Consider the following 21,214-nt stretch of genomic DNA (forward strand, 5'->3'; position numbering starts at 1 on the left):
ATGTCTCCTCCAACACATCACCCCATCATGTCAGCATGTCTCCTCCAACACATCACCCCATCATGTCAGCATGTCTCCTCCAACACATCACCCCATCATGTCAGCATGTCTCCTCCAACACATCACCCCATCATGTCAGCATGTCTCCTCCAACACATCACCCCCATCATGTCAGCATGTCTCTTCCAACACATCACCCCCATCATGTCAGTATGTCTCCTCCAACACATCACCCCATCATGTCAGTATGTCTCCTCCAACACTTCACCCCCATCATGTCAGCATGTCTCCTCCAACACATCACCCCCATCATGTCACCATGTGTAACCAGCTTCCCTGCTTGGTGTTCAGTAGTAACTGACGTGACGTCCCATCCTGTAAGGTTTACTGATGTTAAGTAGGCCTGACAAAGGGCTGGAGGTCAGGGGGACTGTGGATAAACATAGTCAAGGAAGGGGACTGGGGGTCTGTGGATAAACTAAAGGCATGTGGGGCTCTATGTGTATTTTGGGACTGTAGGGTTGAAGTACCACAGGGTAGGAAAGCAGGACTGTAGGGTTGAAGTACCACAGGGTAGGAACGCAGGACTGTAGGGTTGAAGTACCACAGGGTAGGAAAGCAGGACTGTAGGGTTGAAGTACCACAGGGTAGGAAGGCAGGACTGTAGGGTTGAAGTATCACAGGGTAGGAACGCAGGACTGTAGGGTTGAAGTACCACAGGGTAGGAACGCAGGACTGTAGGGTTGAAGTACCACAGGGTAGGAACGCAGGACTGTAGGGTTGAAGTACCACAGGGTAGGAACGCAGGACTGTAGGGTTGAAGTACCACAGGGTAGGAAAGCAAGACTGGAGTATGTTCAGTGAGATAGATAATAACAAACAGTGTTATAGCAGCCTCCTCTGTGGATAGACAGCTACATCTCCATAGGGAGCAAGAAGCCACTACTGTAAAAATAGCACTTTGATGCTGTCTTTACTTTACCGGGAACTCTTCTCAGCGCTTCCTATCTGGAACACCTCATTCTAAAAACGCAACCACTCAACAGCCTCTCAGTGGAGCAACTGTGAGAACATATTTGTGTGTGTGTGTGTGTGTGTGTGTACTTGTTTATACAGATACATGGACTGTGTGTGTGTGTGTGTGTGTGTGTGTGTGTGGGTGTACTTGTTTATACAGATACATGGACTATGTGTGTGTGTGTGTACTTGTTAATACAGATACATGGACTGTGTGTGTGTGTGTACTTGTTTATACAGATACATGGACTGTGTGTGTGTGTGTGTGTCTGTGTGTGTGTGTGTGTGTGTGTGTGTGTGTGTGTGTGTGTGTGTGTGTGTGTGTGTGTGTGTGTGTGTGTGTGTGTGTGTGCTTCTACACCTGCATTGCTTGCTGTTTGGGGTTTTAGGCTGGGTTTCTGTACAGCACTTTGAGATATCAGCTGATGTACGAAGGGCTATATAAATAAATTTGATTTGTGTGTGTGTGTGTGTGTGTGTGTGTGTGTGTGTGTGTGTGTGTGTGTGTGTGTGTGTGTGTGTGTGTGTGTGTGTGTGTGTGTGTGTGTGTGTGTGTGTGTGTGTGTGTGAACTTGAGCATGGGTATTTACAGGATACTGCTCCCCCTTGGTCTGTTATTGCTCCCCTCTCTGGTCCTGCTGGTAGGGAAACAGGTCTCTCTCTCTCTTCCCTCTCATCGCCAGTATCCACAGGCAACCAAATGGAATGGTGGGACGGTGTAGGGGCCATGGGGCAGCTGCTGGGGAATTCTGGGAAGTGAAAAGGCTTGGTGACCTGGAGGTCAGGGCACTTTGGCTCCAGCTGCCTGAGTCACAGCACATGTCCCGTGCTGCCCTCCACCCCCCGCCCCCAGAAAAAGAGAGGCACATAGCTACAAGACCCCCCACCAGGACACAATATGGCTCCGCTTGGCTCCAGTGGCCCTGGATTAAGGCTGGGAAGAGGAAACCACAAAAAAAACACACTGGGGTGGACTGCAGGAAGGCAGGCAGGCAAGGCAGGCAGGCAAGGCAGGAAGGCAGGCAGGCAGGCAGGCAGGCAGGCAGGCAGGCAGGCAGGCAGGAAGTCAGGTAGGAAGGCAGGCAGGCAGGCAGGCAGGCAGGCAGGCAGGCAGGCAGGCAGGCAAGGCAGGCAGGAAGGAAGTCAGGCAGGAAGTCAGGCAGGCAGGTAAGAAGGCAGGCAGGAAGGCAGGCAGGAAGTCAGGCAGGAAGTCAGGCAGGAAGGTAAGAAGGCAGGCAGGAAGGCAGGCAGGATGGCACGCAGGAAGGCAGGCAGGCAGGCAGGAAAGCACGCAAAAAGGCAGGAAGGCAGGCAGGAAGGCAGGCAGGCAGGCAGGAAGGCAGACAGGCAGGAAGGAGAATATTCTTTAAAGGAGCTCTCTCACTGTGATGCAGTCCTGAGCTGTGAGTTCCATCCCTGCTCTGCTCTTCTCCCTCACTGAGAGAAGCAGGCCGGGCCAGTCAGTGTACTACTTAGCAGGTTAAGTGGGTGTTTAGCACAGTGGGTTACAGGGTTGAGACCACATCCAACCAACAGAAATGGACTGTGAGTAGGAGGAAAAGAGGCTAGTTTACTTTAGCCTCTGCAACAAGAAGGCAAGTTTCGATGCCACATCATTGTGCCAACATCCAATCACCCCATCTCTTGTTCTCTACGTCTCTCTCTGCACAGTACTTTCTCTCCCTATCTCTGTACTTATATCGCATTACAGTGTAGACTGCCTGAGCAGCATTTCTGCCCTCTCTATGGTGTCAAACACAATCATGTTCACCTCACCATACACGCTGACAGAGAACCCTCAATAACACGTCTTTATAGCCCCCATGTGTGTGTATGTGTGTGTGTGTGTGTGTGTTTTAATGATCTGCCAGGAGCAAATATGTCTTGCCGCTGGAAGCTGTGAACTAAACTAATTATGACATCCCCTCTGTTCACTTCAATCCCAAACGTGTGAAATATTAATACTGCTGCTTTCTCATGATTATATTTCCCTCTCGTCATATTTCAGCGTTACGACTTTTTAAAACAAGTTTTGCAGTTTGAGGAAGATTATTATAGTATTAAGAAGACAGATTGACTACTGATAGGCACCAGAGGAGGCTGGTGGGGGGGAGTTATAGGAGGACAGGCTCACTGTAATGTCTGGAATGGAATTAATGGAATGGAGCCAAAGACATGGAACACATGGTGACTGCACGTTTGACTCCATACCACTTATTCTAATCCAACCTTTACAATGAGCCCGTCCTCCTATAGATCCTCCCACTAGCCTCCACTGATAGGCACACTTCGAACAAAACTACTCACTGCCTGCCACCAAGTTACACCTAAAACTGAATCTTTCAACTAATGTTGAACGTAGAATCCAAGTCACTTTGCCGATTCAGTGTGAATAAGGTAACTTTGATTCAGTGTGAATAAGGTAACTTTGATTCAGTGTGAATAAGGTAACTTTGATTCAGTGTGAGTAAGGTAACTTTGATTCAGTGTGAATAAGGTAACTTTGTAAGTGTTTCTCAGGTTTCTTGTTGGCATTTATAATTATTGTGGTCACGAGAAAATCCCTATTTACGTCAGGGTGAGTCACGAACACTTCACAGTCAGCCATTTGTGAATGCAGCCTATTTAAACTCCCCTCTTCCTGTCATGTCTGTCTGCTTCTCTACACAATGACTCAGCTAGGCTCTTTATTCCTATAATACATAATTTACTAGATTTCATTTGAATTATGTGTTTTTCACATTCTCTGATAGCATGAACGTAAACGAGAGAACAAAGGCTGCTAACGAGCGGCCAGCCAATTAGAAGACAGATTTATTGCTTTGGCCTTTCAGTAAACACACCAGCCTGCCGAAGTACAATTAAAAAAATAAAATAAATAACCAACGTGGAGTTTAGAGAATAGAAGCAGACAATATGTGTGGCAGAAATGGCACCCTATTCCCTATGGTCCCTGGTCAAACTTAGTGCACTATATAGAGAACAGATATGCCATTTAGGGCTTAACCAATAGCTTATAAATGTCAGACTCCTCTTGACGTCATCTATAAGCCCAGATCTACTTTGATAATTAGATAATGCTTCCTCCAATAGGATTTACACGATGAAGTAAACAATGAATTGATCAAATGAGAAGACTGTGATTTTGTCTGAGCGGAGGCTCGGCGGCTACACTCCCTGGCCGACTGTGACACTGGCTGGAGTCCCAAATGGTATAAGAGCGTCTGCTAAATGACTTAAATGTAAATGTAAATGTAAATAGGGAAATAGGTTGTAGGAAATTTAGGAAATAGGCTGTGATTTGGTACACAGCCACTGTCTCTTCCTCAGAGAACCAGATACAAATGTCCCTCTCAAACCTTCCTATAAATCTTTCCCACTGGCTGTAGTCCACAAATGTGCATGGCTGGCTCTCTCTGGTCCCTCCACAGTGTGCTTCAGAGAGGAGAGAGCATCATTGGGTATAATAGGGACAGTACTCTCTATCCTCTGGCATACCTGTGATGACGGCCCAGTTGACTCTACTGTTGACATCGGTTCTATTTGGGTTGGGTCTAATGTGTTTCTGTCTGGGTGCCTCGCTGTGCAGCGCTGTGCAGCGTGTTGTGGCGTCTCTGCTCTGGGCCCTTGTCTAGCTCCTGTGACGTGCTGCCTTTCTTTAGTCCTTGAGAGATTGATGAATCCATTATTTATGTTACCAGCCATAAATCTCAGAGTTGAGCCCTAAAGTGAGCGACTCGTGCCACGTGGCTTCTCGCATTACCCCCCTTATTCAACAGGTTGAATGATTCATTAAGGCTGTGCTGCCTGACTGCTGCTGCTGGGCCAGCCGCTGGCAGAGGGGCGCTGCACAGGAACACGCCTGGGGGGGACTCTCTCCTGGGAGACGTGTGTGTGTGTGTGTGTGTGTGTGTGTGTGTGTGTGTGTGTGTGTGTGTGTGTGTGTGTGTGTGTGTGTGTGTGTGTGTGTGTGTGTGTGTGTGTGTGTAATAAGCTCACAGTCCTGTCGGTCCTTTGGTAAATGTCAACACATCGGTAGAAGAGTATAATGACGTATGGAGAGGAAATGTCAGCAGGCAGAATCAGTAGAAATGTCTGTATATGTGTGTGTAAATCAAAGTAAGGGACCAGGGCAATTGTGGAGGTCCCCAAGGACCCCAGAGGACACAAAGCAACTGCCCGCTCTGGTTACACTGTCTGGGGGTAGAGAGAGAGAGAGAGGAATGGACTGGGGGAATGTGCCTGATCCCATAGCCTCCTCCGTTTGTTTGTGTTCATCCGGTGCATCTCAGGTCCTGCAGGGTAGAAATCCAGCACTGTGTAGTGAGGTATAGCACTGTGTAATGAGGTATAACACTGTGTAGTGAGGTATAGCACTGTGTAGTGAGGTATAGCACTGTGTAGTGAGGTATAACACTGTGTAGTGAGGTATAGCACTGTGTAGTGAGGTATATCACTGTGTAGTGAGATATAGCACTGTGTAGTGAGGTATAGCACTGTGTAGTGAGATATAGCACTGTGTAGTGAGATATAGCACTGTGTAGTGAGATATAGCACTGTGTAGTGAGATATAGCACTGTGTAGTGAGGTATAGCACTGTGTAGTGAGGTATAGCACTGTGTAGTGAGGTATAGCACTGTGTAGTGAGATCCAGCACTGTGTAGTGAGATATAGCACTGTGTAGTGAGATATAGCACTGTGTAGTGAGATATAGCACTGTGTAGTGAGATATAGCACTGTGTAGTGAGATCCAGCACTGTGTAGTGAGATATAGCACTGTGTAGTGAGATATAGCACTGTGTAGTGAGATATAGCACTGTGTAGTGAGATATAGCACTGTGTAGTGAGATCCAGCACTGTGTAGTGAGATCCAGCACTGTGTAGTGAGATATAGCACTGTGTAGTGAGATATAGCACTGTGTAGTGAGATATAGCACTGTGTAGTGAGATATAGCACTGTGTAGTGAGATCCAGCACTGTGTAGTGAGATATAGCACTGTGTAGTGAGATATAGCACTGTGTAGTGAGATATAGCACTGTGTAGTGAGATATAGCACTGTGTAGTGAGATATAGCACTGTGTAGTGAGATCCAGCACTGTGTACCGCTGTCTGTCTTTCGCTCAGAGCACTCTGTCTAAATCAAGCCACCCATTTTGCATGGACTGTATAACTAACATTGAGCTGGAGCCACTACCAGAGACACTTGCTTGTCCTAGAATGGGGAGAGCTGGTTTATACTGTCACCTGGTAGAGACTTGGAGGACAGTTGACATATCCTCACAGGCGTGTATCACACACTTACATTACACACGTATTCTCGGCCTTGGCTGAGACACACACTCCACAAACACACATGCCTGCCTTCCCACACAAACACATTCTGTAAGCATTAGCTTGTGTTAACAAACCTTTTTCCCTTACGCTGCTATTCCCTGGGTGCTGAGGGGCAGTCTGTGAGTCCATGTGGTGATATTAAATTGTTCAGTGATGAAACGGACACCTCTGCCACTGATGCTGCCGCGCATTTTAATCATCTCCTTAATTACAGTTATTTACATCCTCTTACACTGCTTTACATGGACACAGAGCCCTCCCTCTACCTCCCTCCCTCTACCTCTGTTAACTCAGCATAGCCAGGTCCCTACATCTGGGGAAATTTAACCACTCTCAGATTAATAGACAGAGCTCCCTCCCTCCCTCCCTCTACCTCTGTTAACTCAGCATAGCCAGGTCCCTACATCTGGAGAAATGTAACCACTCTCAGATTAAAAGACAGAGCTATGGATGCAAGGACTGACCATCCATGATATTAAAATGATTGTTTTAACCATGTTTTGAAGCTATAAAGTGTTTGTTTACATTTACAATGTTTACGATCATTGGAGTAAAACAATCTTATATTGTGGGTTCTGATGGAGTGGGACAGTTGAACTATACTCATGAGGCATTTATAAGTTATATTCTTCAAGAATCAATGGATGTGTATATACACTTCCGGTAAAAAGTTTTAGAACACCTACTCATTCAAGGGTTTTTCTTTATTTTTATTATCTTCTACATTGTAGAATAATAGTGAAGACATCAACACTATGAAATAACACACATGGAATCATGTAGTAACCAAAAAAAGTGTTAAACAAATGAAAATATATTTTAGATTTTAGATTCTTCAAAGTACTGTAGCCACCCCTTTGCCTTAATGACAGCTTTGCACACTCTTGGCATTCTCTCAACCAGCTTCATGAGGTAGTTAACTGGAATGCATTTCAATTAACAGGTGTACCTCGTTAAATGTGAATTTGTGGAATTTCTTTCTTTCTTAATGCGTTTGAGCAAATCAGTTGTGTTGTGACATGGTAGGGGTGGTATACAGAAGATAGCCCTATTTGGTAAAAGACCAGGTCCATATTACGGCAAGAACAGCTCAAATAAGCAAAGAGAAACGACAGTTCATCATTACTTTAAAACTTTTAAAGTTTCTTCAAGTGCAGTCGCAAAAACCATGAAGCGCTATGATGAAACTAGCTTTCATGAGGACCGTGACAAGAAAGGAAGACCCAGAGTTACCTCCGCTGCAGAGGATAAGTTCATTAGAGTTACCAGCCTCAGAAATTGCAGCCCAAATAAATGCTTCACAGAGTTCAAGTAACAGACACATCTCAACATCAACTGTTCAGGGAAGATTGCGTGAATCAGGCCTTCCTGGTCATATTGCTGCAAAGAAACCACTACTAATGGACACCTATAAGAAGAAGAGACTTGATTGAGCCAATAAACATGAGCAATGGACATTAGACCAATGTAAATCTGTCCTTTGGTCCGATGAGTCCAAATCTGAGATTTTTGGTTCTAACCGCCGAGTCTTTGTGAGACGCAGAGTAGGTGAACGGATGATCTCCGCATGTGTGGTTCCCACCGTGAAGCATGGAGGAGGAGGTGTGATGGTGTGGGGGTTGGGTTGCTGGCGACACTGCCAGTGATTTATTTAGAATTCAAGGCACACTTAACCAGCATGGCTACCACAGAATTTTGCAGCGATATGCCATCCCATCTGGTTTGGTCTTAGTGGGACTATCATTTGTTTTTCAACAGGACAATGAACAAAAACACACCTCCAGGCTGTGTAAGGGCTATTTGACCAAGAAGGAGAGTGATGGTGTTTTGCATCAGATCACCTGGCCTCCACAATCACCCGACCTCAACCATTTGAGATGGTTTGGGATAAGTTGGACCGCAGAGTTAAGGAAAAGCAGCCAACAAATGCTCAGCATATGTGGGAACTCCTCCAAGACTGTTGGAAAAGCGTTCCTTGTGAAGCTGGTTGAGAGAATGCCAAGAATGTGCAAGGCTGTCATCAAGGCAAAGGGTTGTTACTTTGAAGAATCTAAAATATATTTTGATTTGTTTAACACTTTTTTGGTTACTACATGATTCCATATGTGTTATTTCATAGTGTTGATGTCTTCACTATTATTCTACAATGTAGAAAATAGTAAAAATAAAGAAAAACCCTTGAGTAGATGTGTCCAAACCTTTGACTGGTTCTGTATATATAGATTTAAAAGGGCAATGTGTAGTTGCTACATCCATTTTTGGATTTATAAATTATAACCAGCCATGCAGTTTCTTTGTAATCCATTACTCTCCAACCCTGCATGTGACTAATAAACAGCACACAGCTAAAATCCCCACCACCTTGTCCCCTAAACCACTACAACAGCTAAACAGAGAAATTATCATCTCTTCTCACTCCTGTCAACCCCCTGCCCCAGAACCCCAGCCCTAACACACTGGGCAAAGATGGTTGAATTTATGTCATTACAGCCATTTCACCGTGCAATGTCATTTCAAGCCGTTTTGCCTGCTGGGACCTCTATCACATCCGAGAGGCCAGACTGGTCATCCAGAATAATCTGACTGGGGTTGGACTGAGACAGAGTGATGTTATCTACATGTGAGCATCCCCTGGGCGGTGTGGAGGCCTGAGACAGCTTTATCTCAGACCCTGGGCGGTGTGGAGGCCTGAGACAGCTTTATCTCAGACCCTGGGCGGTGTGGAGGCCTGAGACAGCTTTATCTCAGACCCTGGGCGGAGTGGAAGCCTGAGACAGCTTTATCTCAGACCCTGGGCGGAGTGGAGGCCTGAGACAGCTTTATCTCAGACCCTGGGCGGGGTGGAGGCCTGAGACAGCTTTATCTCAGACCCTGGGCGGTGTGGAGGCCTGAGACAGCTTTATCGCAGACCCTGGGCGGTGTGGAGGCCTGAGACAGCTTTATCTCAGACCCTGGGCGGTGTGGAGGCCTGAGACAGCTTTATCTCAGACCCTGGGCCTGCTCTGATCCCCCTTGGACCACTAACGTTACTATTGCTGCTGCTGTTGCTATGGGTGATCTGATAAGCAGGGCATTAGCAGGGCTCAATGAACAACAGGCCAGACAGTCAAAGAACTCAGCGATCTGGAGGATGGGCAAAATCACCTCAATCTCTGATCTTAGAGCAGGTGATAACATCTATTGGTCCATAGGAGGTCCAAATGTCACATACAGTGCCTTGCAAAAGTATTCACCCCCTTTGGTGTTTTTTTTCCCGATTTGTTTCATTACAACCTGTAATTTAAATGTATTTTTATTTGGATTTCATGTAATGGGCATACACAAAATAGTCCAAATTGGTGAAGTGAAATGAAAAAAATTACTTGTTTAAAAAACTTCGAAAAAGTGGTGCGTGCATATGTATTCACCCCCTTCACTATGAAGCCCCTAAATAAGATCTGGTGCAACCAATTACCTTCAAAAGTCACACAATTTGTTAAAAAAAGTCCACCTGTGTGCAATCTAAGTGTCACATGATCTGTCACATGATCTCAGTATATATACACCTGTTCTGAAAGGACCCAGAGTCTGCAACACCACTAAGCAAGCGGCACCACCAAGCAAGCCGCACTATGAAGACCAAGGAGCTCTCCAAACAGGTCAGGGACAAAGTTGTGGAGAAGTACAGATCAGGGTTGGGTTATAAAAAAATATCGGAAACGTGGAACATCCCACGGAGCACCATTAAATCCATTATTAAAACATTGAAAGAATATGACAACAAACCTGTCAAGAGAGGGCCACCCACCAAAACTCACGGACCAGGCAAGGACGGCATTAATCAGAGAGGCAACAAAGAGACCAAAGATAACCCTGAAGGAGCTGCAAAGCTTCACAGCGGAGATTGGAGTATCTGTCCATAGGACCACTTTAAGCTGTACACTACGGAAGAGTGGCCAGAAAAAATTAAACAAACATGTTTGGTGTTCGCCAAAAGGCATGTGGGAGACTCCCCAAATATATGGAAGAAGGTACTCTGGTTAGATGAGACTAAAATGTAGCTTTTTGGTCATCAAGGAAAACGCTATGTCTGGCACAAACCCATCACCTATCATCACCTCAAGAACACCATCCATGGTGGTGGTGGCAGCATCATGCTGTGGGGATGTTTTTCATCGGCAGGGACTGGGAAACTGATCAGAATTGAAGGAATGATGTGCTAAATACAGGGATATACTTGAGGGAAACCTGTTTCAGTCTTCCAGAGATTTGAGACTGGGACAGAGGTTCACCTTCCAGCAGGACAATGACAATAAGCATTCTGCTAAAGCAACACTCGAGTGGTTTAAGGGGAAACATTTAAATGTCTTGGAATGGCCTAGTCAAAGCCCAGACCTCAATCCAATTGAGAATCTGTGTTATGACTTAAAGATTGCTGTAGATCAGCGGAACCCATCCAACTTAAAGGAGCTGGATCAGTTTTGCCTTGAAGAATGGGCAAAACTCCTAGTGGCTAGATGTGCCAAGCTTATAGAGACATACTCCAAGAGACTTGCAGCTGTAATTGCTGCAAAAGGTGGCTTTACAAAGTATTGATTTTGGGTTGGTGAATAGTTATGCACGCTCAAGTTTTCTGTTTTATGGTGTTATTTCTTGTTTGTTTCACAATAAAACATATTTTGCATCTTCAAAGTGGTAGGCATGTTGTGTAAATCAAATGATACAACCCACCCCCCAAAAATCTATTTTAATTCCAGGTTGTAAGGCAACAAAATAGGAACAATGCCAAGGGGGGTGAATAGTTTCACAAAACCACTGTAGCTGTAGTTGGATTGGATTATAACCCAGGACCTTTGGATGCTATCAAGTGGTTATGAGTACCACACCAACGCATTTCCTCAAAGAATGAATAACATAATAACACATAATATATATATAATATATACACATAACACATCTACACAAACATATCAGACTTCCACTAATTAAACCCCCTCCCAGTACAACCACCGGCTCATTGGCCGCTCCTAGTGAGCAGCAGGCTGTAAATGCCACCCCGTCCAGGGTGGTGGATCCCCTGGCTGCTCCTAGTCTCTCCTGGTCCCGGTGTTTCTCAGCACTGCCTTGTCCTATTGATAACGGATCATTTACTGGGGAGCACAAGAAGCAGCAGCCTCCTCCACCAGCCTCCTCCACCAGCCTCCTCCACCAGCCTCCAAGCAGCAGCCTCCTACGTCCTAATGACTGGTCCACTAGTAATGCATCCACACAGACCTCCTCTGGATCCCTCTAATAGCCATAATTGGTTTCTCCCAGCAGAGAGGGGTCTTAACGTGTAATCCATACTGGAGAAGTGACTCACAATTAGACACTCTCATTGAACACACACACACACACACACACACACACACACACACACACACACACACACACACACACACACACACACACACACACACACACACACACACACACACACACACACACACACACACACACACACACACACACACACACATATTTGTGTTTAGCCCAAACATAGAGCTAAACAGAGAACACCATTCGTGTTCATGAGAGTCTCATCTTTCCATAGAAAATAAAGTTTGTTCGGACCCTACAGATGTTTTTGTGAGAAGACCGATTCCCATGATGCATCATGGGCCTCACATAGGCGGATGCGGAAGATTGAACCTGATATCTCTTGCTTAAAATGAAGGATTTTGATGGGGATTTTTTTGACAAAACACTCTCTGTCTTAACTAGTAGCCTCTGACACATGTACATTCTGCCATATAGGCCATCATGAGAAACACACTGTTAGTTACTGTAGCAGTAGCTCATTCTCTGATTAGATGTGAAAAGGTAGAGAGAGAGACAGAGAGAGAGAGAGATACCTGACCCCTGTGACTGACCCAAACTTAAGGAAAGCTTTGACTACGTACAGACTCAGTGAGCATAGCCTTGCTATTGTGGAAGGCCACCGTAGGCAGACCTGGCTCTCAAGAGAAGACAGGCTATGTGCACACTGCCCACAAAATGAGGTGGAAACTGAGCTGCACTTCCTAACCTCCTGCCAAATGTATGACCATATCAGAGACACATATTTCCCTCAGATCCATAAAGAATTCGAAAACATACCCAATTTTACTGGGTGAAATACTACAGTGCCAAGGCAGCAGCTTCTCTTCCTGGGGTCTGGCAAAATTAAGACAGTTAAACAAATAAATAAATATACAATACATTCATTACAGAATTCACAACACACTAAGTGTGTGCCATCACAGCAGCAAGATTTTTGACCTGTTGCCACAACAACCAACCAGTGAAAAACAAACACCATTGTAAATACAACCCATATTTATTAGGGATGCACGATATATCAGTGAACATATCGGAATCGGACGATATTAGCTAAAAATGCCAACATCGGTGTCGGCCCATGTCTAGTTTAACGCCCCCAACATTGGTATTTAACCGATTTCAAAGCTGACGTGCATACCTATATAACGTACAGTAGGTACATGACGTAATGACGCCACGGAAAAAAATTACGCTATATGCGCAACACAGCGTTCCTAACGGTCAACAGTCAACAAGTCGAGCAGTCATTTGAAAGAGTAATTTCAGCGAGACAACTCAAAGGCGAAATCCATTAAAGCCAAGATAATGAAACGCATTGCCCTTGACAATCAACCGTTCTCTGTCGTGGGTGATGTTGGCTTTCACTGACTGGTCGAGCACTGGTACACACTACCAAGTGCGCTATTTTTCAGATGTTGCCCTACCGGAGTTATGTGTTGTGAAGCTAGCCACAATAAGGATTAGGCACAATAGTGGAATTTGCGGATTGCCTTCAAAATAAAAGTATGTCATTGGCAGTAATGCAAATGAATACAAACAGTATAATTATGCCATGCTTTTATTTTGAAGGCTAGCCGCAAATTCCACTATTGTGGCTAATCCTTATTGTGGCTAGCTTCACATAGATGGGTCCGACCACCATTAATCAAATAAGAACTGCCTTATAAATTAGGGCTATTTTAGATGATGACACCTAGCTGTATAGTTAGCTGGCTAACTATAACTACTGAAACAGATTATGTCGTTTTCCTATGTTTTTGGGGAAGAACATTGTTTGCATCCATGAGCTAGCTAGCTTTTTTTTATGACCAGCTCTGTAGGTGTGCAAGACAACTTTACCAGCATCATAGCATACGTATCGATGAATCGTTGTGACATATGAAATACGAGTGATAGTGTAATCAATGTGTAATAACTACGATAAAAATGCATGAACCCGTTAAATGATTACGTGACGAGCAGTCATATTCAGGTCCTGATTGGTCAACAAGCTTATTTGACACGTGTGTGTGTGTGTGTGTTAACTATTTAACTGTACTAGAATGCTTAAAAAGCCGTAAAATGTTTAAATATCGGTTATCGGTATCGAACAAAAATGTAATATCGGTGCATCACTAATATTTATGTTTATTTGTTTTCCCTTTTGTACTTTTGAAATGTCTTTATTATTTTGGAACTTTTGTGAGTGTACCGGTCATTTTTTAAATTGTTTATTTCACTTTTGTTTATTATCTAGTTCACTTGCTTTGGCAATGTAAACATATGTTTCCCATGCCAATAAAGCCCTTTGAATTGAAATTGAGAGAGAGAGAGAGAGAGACAGAGAGACAGAGAGACAGAGAGAGAGAGAGAGACAGAGAGAGACAGAGAGAGACAGAGAGAGACAGAGAGAGACAGAGAGAGACAGAGAGAGAGAGACAGAGACAGAGAGAGACAGAGAGACATAGACAGAGAGAGAGAGAGAGAGAGAGAGAGAGAGAGAGAGACAGAGACAGAGACAGAGACAGAGACAGAGACAGAGACAGAGACAGACAGAGACAGACAGAGAGAGACAGAGAGAGACAGAGAGAGACAGAGACAGAGAGACAGAGAGGCAGAGAGACAGAGAGAGACAGAGACAGAGACAGAGAGAGAGAGAGAGAGAGAAAGAGAGAGAGAGACAGAAAGAGAGAGAGACAGAAAGAAAGAGAGAGAGACCCCATTGTGAAATACCCCATTGTGCAATCACAGCAGCAATATTTGTGCCCTGTTGCCATGAGAAAAGGTCAACCATACAAAACATATACATACAAACATCAACTACATCAAACCTGCCCAGACCCACACCACCATCTCCATCAACTACATCAAACCTGCCCAGACCCACACCACCATCTCCATCAACTATATCACACCTGCCCAGACCCACACCACCATCTCCATCAACTACATCACACCTGCCCAGACCCACACCACCATCTCCATCAACTATATCACACCTGCCCAGACCCACACCACCATCTCCATCAACTATATCACACCTGCCCAGACCCACACCACCATCTCCATCAACTACATCAAACCTGCCCAGACCCACACCACCATCTCCATCAACTATATCACACCTGCCCAGACCCACACCACCATCTCCATCAACTACATCAAACCTGCCCAGACCCACACCACCATCTCCATCAACTATATCACACCTGCCCAGACCCACACCACCATCTCCATCAACTACATCACACCTGCCCAGACCCACACCACCATCTCCATCAACTACATCATACCTGCCCTGACCCACTAGCTCACACCACCATCTCCATCAACTATATCACACCTGCCCAGACCCACACCACCATCTCCATCAACTATATCACACCTGCCCAGACCCACACCACCATCTCCATCAACCACATCACACCTGCCCTGACCCACACCACCATCTCCATCAACGACATCACACCTGCCCAAACCCACTAGCTCACACCACCATCTCCATCAACTACATCATACCTGCCCTGACCCACTACCTCACACCACCATCTCCATCAACTACATCACACCTGCCCAGACCCACTAGCTCACACCACCATCTCCATCAACTACATCATACCTGCCCAGACCCACTAGCTCACACCACCATCTCCATCAACTACATCACACCTGCCCTGACCCACTAGCTCACACCACCATCTGCATCAACTACATCACACCTGCCCTGACCCACTAGCTCACACCACCATCTCCATCAACTACATCACACCTGCCCTGACCCACTAGCTCACACCACCATCTCCATCAACTACATCACACCTGCCCAGACCCACTAGCTCACACCACCATCTCCATCAACTACATCACACCTGCCCTGACCCACTAGCTCACACCACCATCTCCATCAACTACATCACACCTGCCCTGACCCACTAGCTCACACCACCATCTCCATCAACTACATCACACCTGCCCAGACCCACTAGCTCACACCACCATCTCCATCAACTACATCACACCTGCCCTGACCCACACCACTATCTCCATCAACTACATCATACCTGCCCTGACCCACTAGCTCACACCACCATCTCCATCAACTACATCACACCTGCCCTGACCCACTAGCTCACACCACCATCTCCATCAACTACATCACACCTGCCCAGACCCACTAGCTCACACCACCATCTCCATCAACTACATCACACCTGCCCTGACCCACTAGCTCACACCACCATCTCCATCAACTACATCACACCTGCCCAGACCCACTAGCTCACACCACCATCTCCATCAACTACATCATACCTGCCCACACCCACTAGCTCACACCACCATCAACTACATCAAACCTGCCCAGACCCACTAGCTCACACCACCATCTCCATCAACTACATCATACCTGCCCAGACCCACTAGCTCACACCACCATCTCCATCAACTACATCACACCTGCCCAGACCCACTAGCTCACACCACCATCTCCATCAACTACATCACACCTGCCCAGACCCACTAGCTCACACCACCATCTCCATCAACTACATCATACCTGCCCACACCCACTAGCTCACACCACCATCAACTACATCAAACCTGCCCAGACCCACTAGCTCACACCACCATCTCCATCAACTATATCACACCTGCCCAGACCCACTAGCTCACACCACCATCTCCATCAACTACATCAAACCTGCCCAGACCCACTAGCTCACACCACCATCTCCATCAACTATATCACACCTGCCCAGACCCACTAGCTCACACCACCATCTCCATCAACTACATCACACCTGCCCAGACCCACTAGCTCACACCACCATCTCCATCAACTATATCACACCTGCCCAGACCCACTAGCTCACACCACCATCTCCATCAACTACATCAAACCTGCCCACACCCACTAGCTCACACCACCATCTCCATCAACTATATCACACCTGCCCAGACCCACTAGCTCACACCACCATCTCCATCAACTACATCACACCTGCCCAGACCCACTAGCTCACACCACCATCTCCATCAACTACATCAAACCTGCCCAGACCCACTAGCTCACACCACCATCTCCATCAACTACATCACACCTGCCCAGACCCACACCACCATCTCCATCAACTACATCACACCTGCCCAGACCCACTAGCTCACACCACCATCTCCATCAACTACATCACACCTGCCCAGACCCACACCACCATCTCCATCAACTACATCACACCTGCCCAGACCCACTAGCTCACACCACTAACTACATCACACCTGCCCAGACCCACTAGCTCACACCACCATCTCCATCAACTACATCATACCTGCCCAGACCCACTAGCTCACACCACCATCTCCATCAACTACATCACTCAAATTGGCCACAAAATGTACTGTTAAATTCAAAAGTTTTTTGTTGATGTTGTTTTGCTTCTCACTTTTCTTTATTGTTATTTCACTTGCTTTGGCAATGTAAACACATGTTTCCTATGCCAATAAAGTCCCTTTGAATTTAATTGATATAGAGAAATAGACCTCAGTGACCTATGGAGTTCATGGTTTATGTGAGGGGGAACCAACTGTGACGTTCATTTTCATCTCTCTGTTTCTTTACAGTGTTTCATGGGTTCTATCAGTCAGTTCCTCCAACTAACCCCTGATGAATCCTTCTGTAGATGTATAGGCTGCGTCATAAATGACATCCTATTCCCTATGTAGTGCATTACTTTTAACCAGGGCCCATAGGGTTTGGGTCAAAAGAAGTGCACTATGTAGGGTATAGGATGCCATTTGGGATTGAAACACAGAAAGGAGCCATGGCCCTTAGAGCAACTCCCTGTGGACAGTAAAGTTAGGTATTATGGAGCCGATAGTAGGTGTTTACTGCCTGTGGACCCCTGCTAGCAGCCAGGGGACATACAGCTCAGAGTGATTGCACTCTCATTAGAGACAGACAGGTAGATGCTGCCAGGAGAGAGGGCTAAGCCGACTATATAGCGCACTACGTTTGGCCTCCTATTCCCTATAGTGTGCACTACTTTTGGTCTCCTATTCCCTATATTGTGCACTACTTTTGGTCTCCTATTCCCTATATTGTGCACTATTTTTGGCCTCCTATTCCCTATATAGTGCACTACTTTTGGTCTCCTATTCCCTATATAGTGCACTACTTTTGGTCTCCTATTCCCTATATAGTGCACTACTTTTGGTCTCCTATTCCCTATATCTTCCACTACTTTGGGTCTCCTATTCCCTCTCTATATAGTGACCTTTTTGACCTAGTGTACTAGGGTCCATTTCAGATTAATTCTTGGTGTATGGGAGAGGGTTGTGTTGATGAAAACGGTCCCTCGGAGGTAAAGCGACCCCCTCCCTGACAGAGTATCTTCCTCCTGTCTCTCTTCTCTTCCCCCCCTGACAGAGTATCTTCCTCCTGTCTCTCGTCTCTTCCCTCCCTGACAGAGTATCTTCCTCCTGTCGCTCGTCTCTTTCCTCCCTAGCAGAGTATCTTCCCCTTGTCTCTCCTTCTCTCATATCTTTATCCTACCTCCAGTCTCTCTCCTCTCCTCTCCTCTCCTCTCCTCTCCTCTCCTCTCCTCTCCTCTCCTCTCCTCCTTTCCTCACCTCTCCTCCTTTTCTCACCTCTCCTCCTTTTCTCACCTCTCCTCTGCCTCTTCTCCTCTACTTTCCTCCTCCTGCCTATTTTCCTTTCCTCTCCTCCTCCTGCTTCCTCTCCTCTCTGCCTCCTCCTCCTGCTTCCTCTCCCACCCTCTCTGCCTCTTCTCCTCTCTTTTCCTCTCCTTTCCTCCTGCCTCCTCTCCTCTGGCTCTACAGAGGATCACAGCACTACTGATCTCTAGAGACAGGTCCTGTTCTGCTTCCTGCTGCGCCAGCCATAACCCTGCCACTGGTTCTCAAACATACACGCACGCACCACATGAACAGAAACAAATGCAAGCGCACACACAAACATACAAGTCATCATATGCACACAAACACACACACACACACACACACACACACACACACACACACACACACACACACACACACACACACACACACACACACACACACACACACACACACACACACACACACACACACACACACAGCCAAAGACCTGTCCAAGTCTTCATAAATCAGAAGCTGCTACCATTAGTGCGGTGCTTCCTCAGCAGCCCAGCTGTATCACTACAGCCACTGTCATGACTCCACTCCCATCCACACAGTAACAGAGAAGGGGAGTCAAGGGGCGGAAGCAGGGGAAGCAGCCATCCACACACTAACAGAGAAGGGGGGTCAAGGGGCAGAAGCAGGGGAAGCAGGGGAAGCAGCCATCCACACAGTAACAGAGAAGGGGGGTCAAGGGGCGGAAGCAGGGGAAGCAGCCATCCACACTGTAACAGAGAAGGGGGGTCAGGGGGCGGAAGCAGGGGAAGCAGCCATCCACACAGTAACAGAGAAGGGGGGTCAAGGGGCAGAAGCAGGGGAAGCAGCCATCCACACAGTAACAGAGAAGGGGGGTCAAGGGGCGGAAGCAGGGGAAGCAGCCATCCACACAGTAACAGAGAAGGGGGGTCAAGGGGCAGAAGCAGGGGAAGCAGCCATCCACACAGTAACAGAGAAGGGGGGTCAGGAGGGGGAAAAAGCAATCCACATTGTTTTCATTCATTTATCTGAGGCTGTGGTTATGTTTACCAGCTGGATTGGATCCTCATTCCTCACACAGATACCCATATACTGTAGAAACACACACAGTGGCCTTTATTTACACAGAAACTCTCTCTCTCTCTCTCCCTTTCACTGTCGTCACAACACACAGACACACACACACACACACCCCCAGCCATCTCCCAGTGCTGCTGAGGAGGCAGAGCCGTGACACCAGGATTAATAGGTGTGTGGTGTAACTGAGCTCCTGGCTGCGCTCTGGAGGAGAAGGACGTAAGAGATGCTAAATCACCCCTGCTTTGGGGTGCTTACAGCCGCCCGGGAACACACTCTGCCTACCAACAGACCTACAGTAGGCTCACTACAGCTACAGACGGATCTTCAAAATCAGAGCTTTATGTTGGAAACTACAAATCTGAGTGACTGATTCCAATACAGAATCAACTACAATAAAGGATATTTGAAATAACATTATCATAGGGATGTTTCAATGTCTTTATTTGACATTACTGCCATGTATTACACTGACTCTCCTGAGGGACGGTACAGTACTGCACTTGCTTGGCTCGGGAGTCTGTGTGGGCTCTCTGGTTTGTGTCTCCTGACCGCTTCCCCACAGGGAGGACTTCTCACATTGTAACATGGTATTTTAGGGAAACGCTCAGCTCTTTCCCCTTGACTGAGGGCCAAAGAGCTCCATTCAGAGCCAGGAGAAAACTGACAGCGGGGTTGAAGAGAGAGGGACACACACATTAGAAAGGAGGACAGCCCCCCCCAAACTGACAGAGAACTAAATAAATCACCAAAGAGTCATTCACTATATGGGTGTATATAGAGTAATACAGTATATAGTACAGTGACCAGGATGGTCTACTCACCTGACTGTAGGTATGACTGTATGTATGACTGTAGGTATGACTGTAGGTATGACTGTAGGTATGACTGTATGTATGACTGTAGGTATGACTCTAGGTACCATATGACTGTAAGTATAACTGTATGTATGACTGTATGTATGACTGTAGGTATGACTGTATGTATGACTGTAGGTATGACTGTAGGTATGACTGTATGTATGACTGTAGGTATCGTATGACTGTAGGTATGACTGTATGTATGACTGTAGGTACCATATGACTGTATGTATGACTGTAGGTATGGCTGTATGTATGACTCTAGGTACCGTATGACTGTATGTATGACTGTAGGTGTGACTGTAGGTATGACTGTAGGTGTGACTGTATGTATGACTGTAAGTATGACTGTATGTATGACTGTAGGTGTGACTGTAGGTATGACTGTATGTATGACTGTAGGTGTGACTGTATGTATGACTGTATGTATGACTGTAGGTGTGACTGTATGTATGACTGTAGGTATGACTGTAGGTATGACTGTATGTATGCCTGTAGGTGTGACTGTATGTATGACTGTAAGTATGACTGTATGTATGACTGTAGGTATGACTGTATGTATGACTGTATGTGTGACTGTATGTACCGTACGACTGTAGGTATGACTGTATGTATGACTGTAGGTACCGTATGACTGTAGGTATGACTGTAGGTATGCCTGTAGGTATGACTGTATGTGTGGTCTAGACAGTGTGATCCTCTGTGGAAGACAGAGAACAGAGCAGTTAGCTGGTGCTGCTGACTGAGATATTGTGAGAAGGTCCTGGCATGCGTTCAGACAGGATGGCTTTGAAGAGGGCTGGGAGCTATGGACAGCCCACGAGAGAGAGGAACAGACCGAAAGAAAGGCAGTTGACCAAGAAGTGTCTGCTTTTATGCAACCCTCTCTCTCTCTCTCCACAAAATACACACTTGCAGTTAAAGTTAAATGTCTTCCACTTATAATGGTTCTAAA

General features: G+C 46.2%; 1 protein-coding gene across 2 annotated transcripts in view; it reads right to left on the bottom strand.

Annotated features, from left to right (window-relative positions):
• Positions 1–21,214, bottom strand: part of LOC139542997 (extracellular sulfatase Sulf-2-like) — a 267,301-nt gene that overhangs the window by 116,278 nt on the left and 129,809 nt on the right. The window lies entirely within an intron of this gene.

This window comes from Salvelinus alpinus, chromosome 17 (genome assembly GCF_045679555.1).
Source record: "Salvelinus alpinus chromosome 17, SLU_Salpinus.1, whole genome shotgun sequence".
Taxonomy (NCBI): domain Eukaryota; kingdom Metazoa; phylum Chordata; class Actinopteri; order Salmoniformes; family Salmonidae; genus Salvelinus; species Salvelinus alpinus.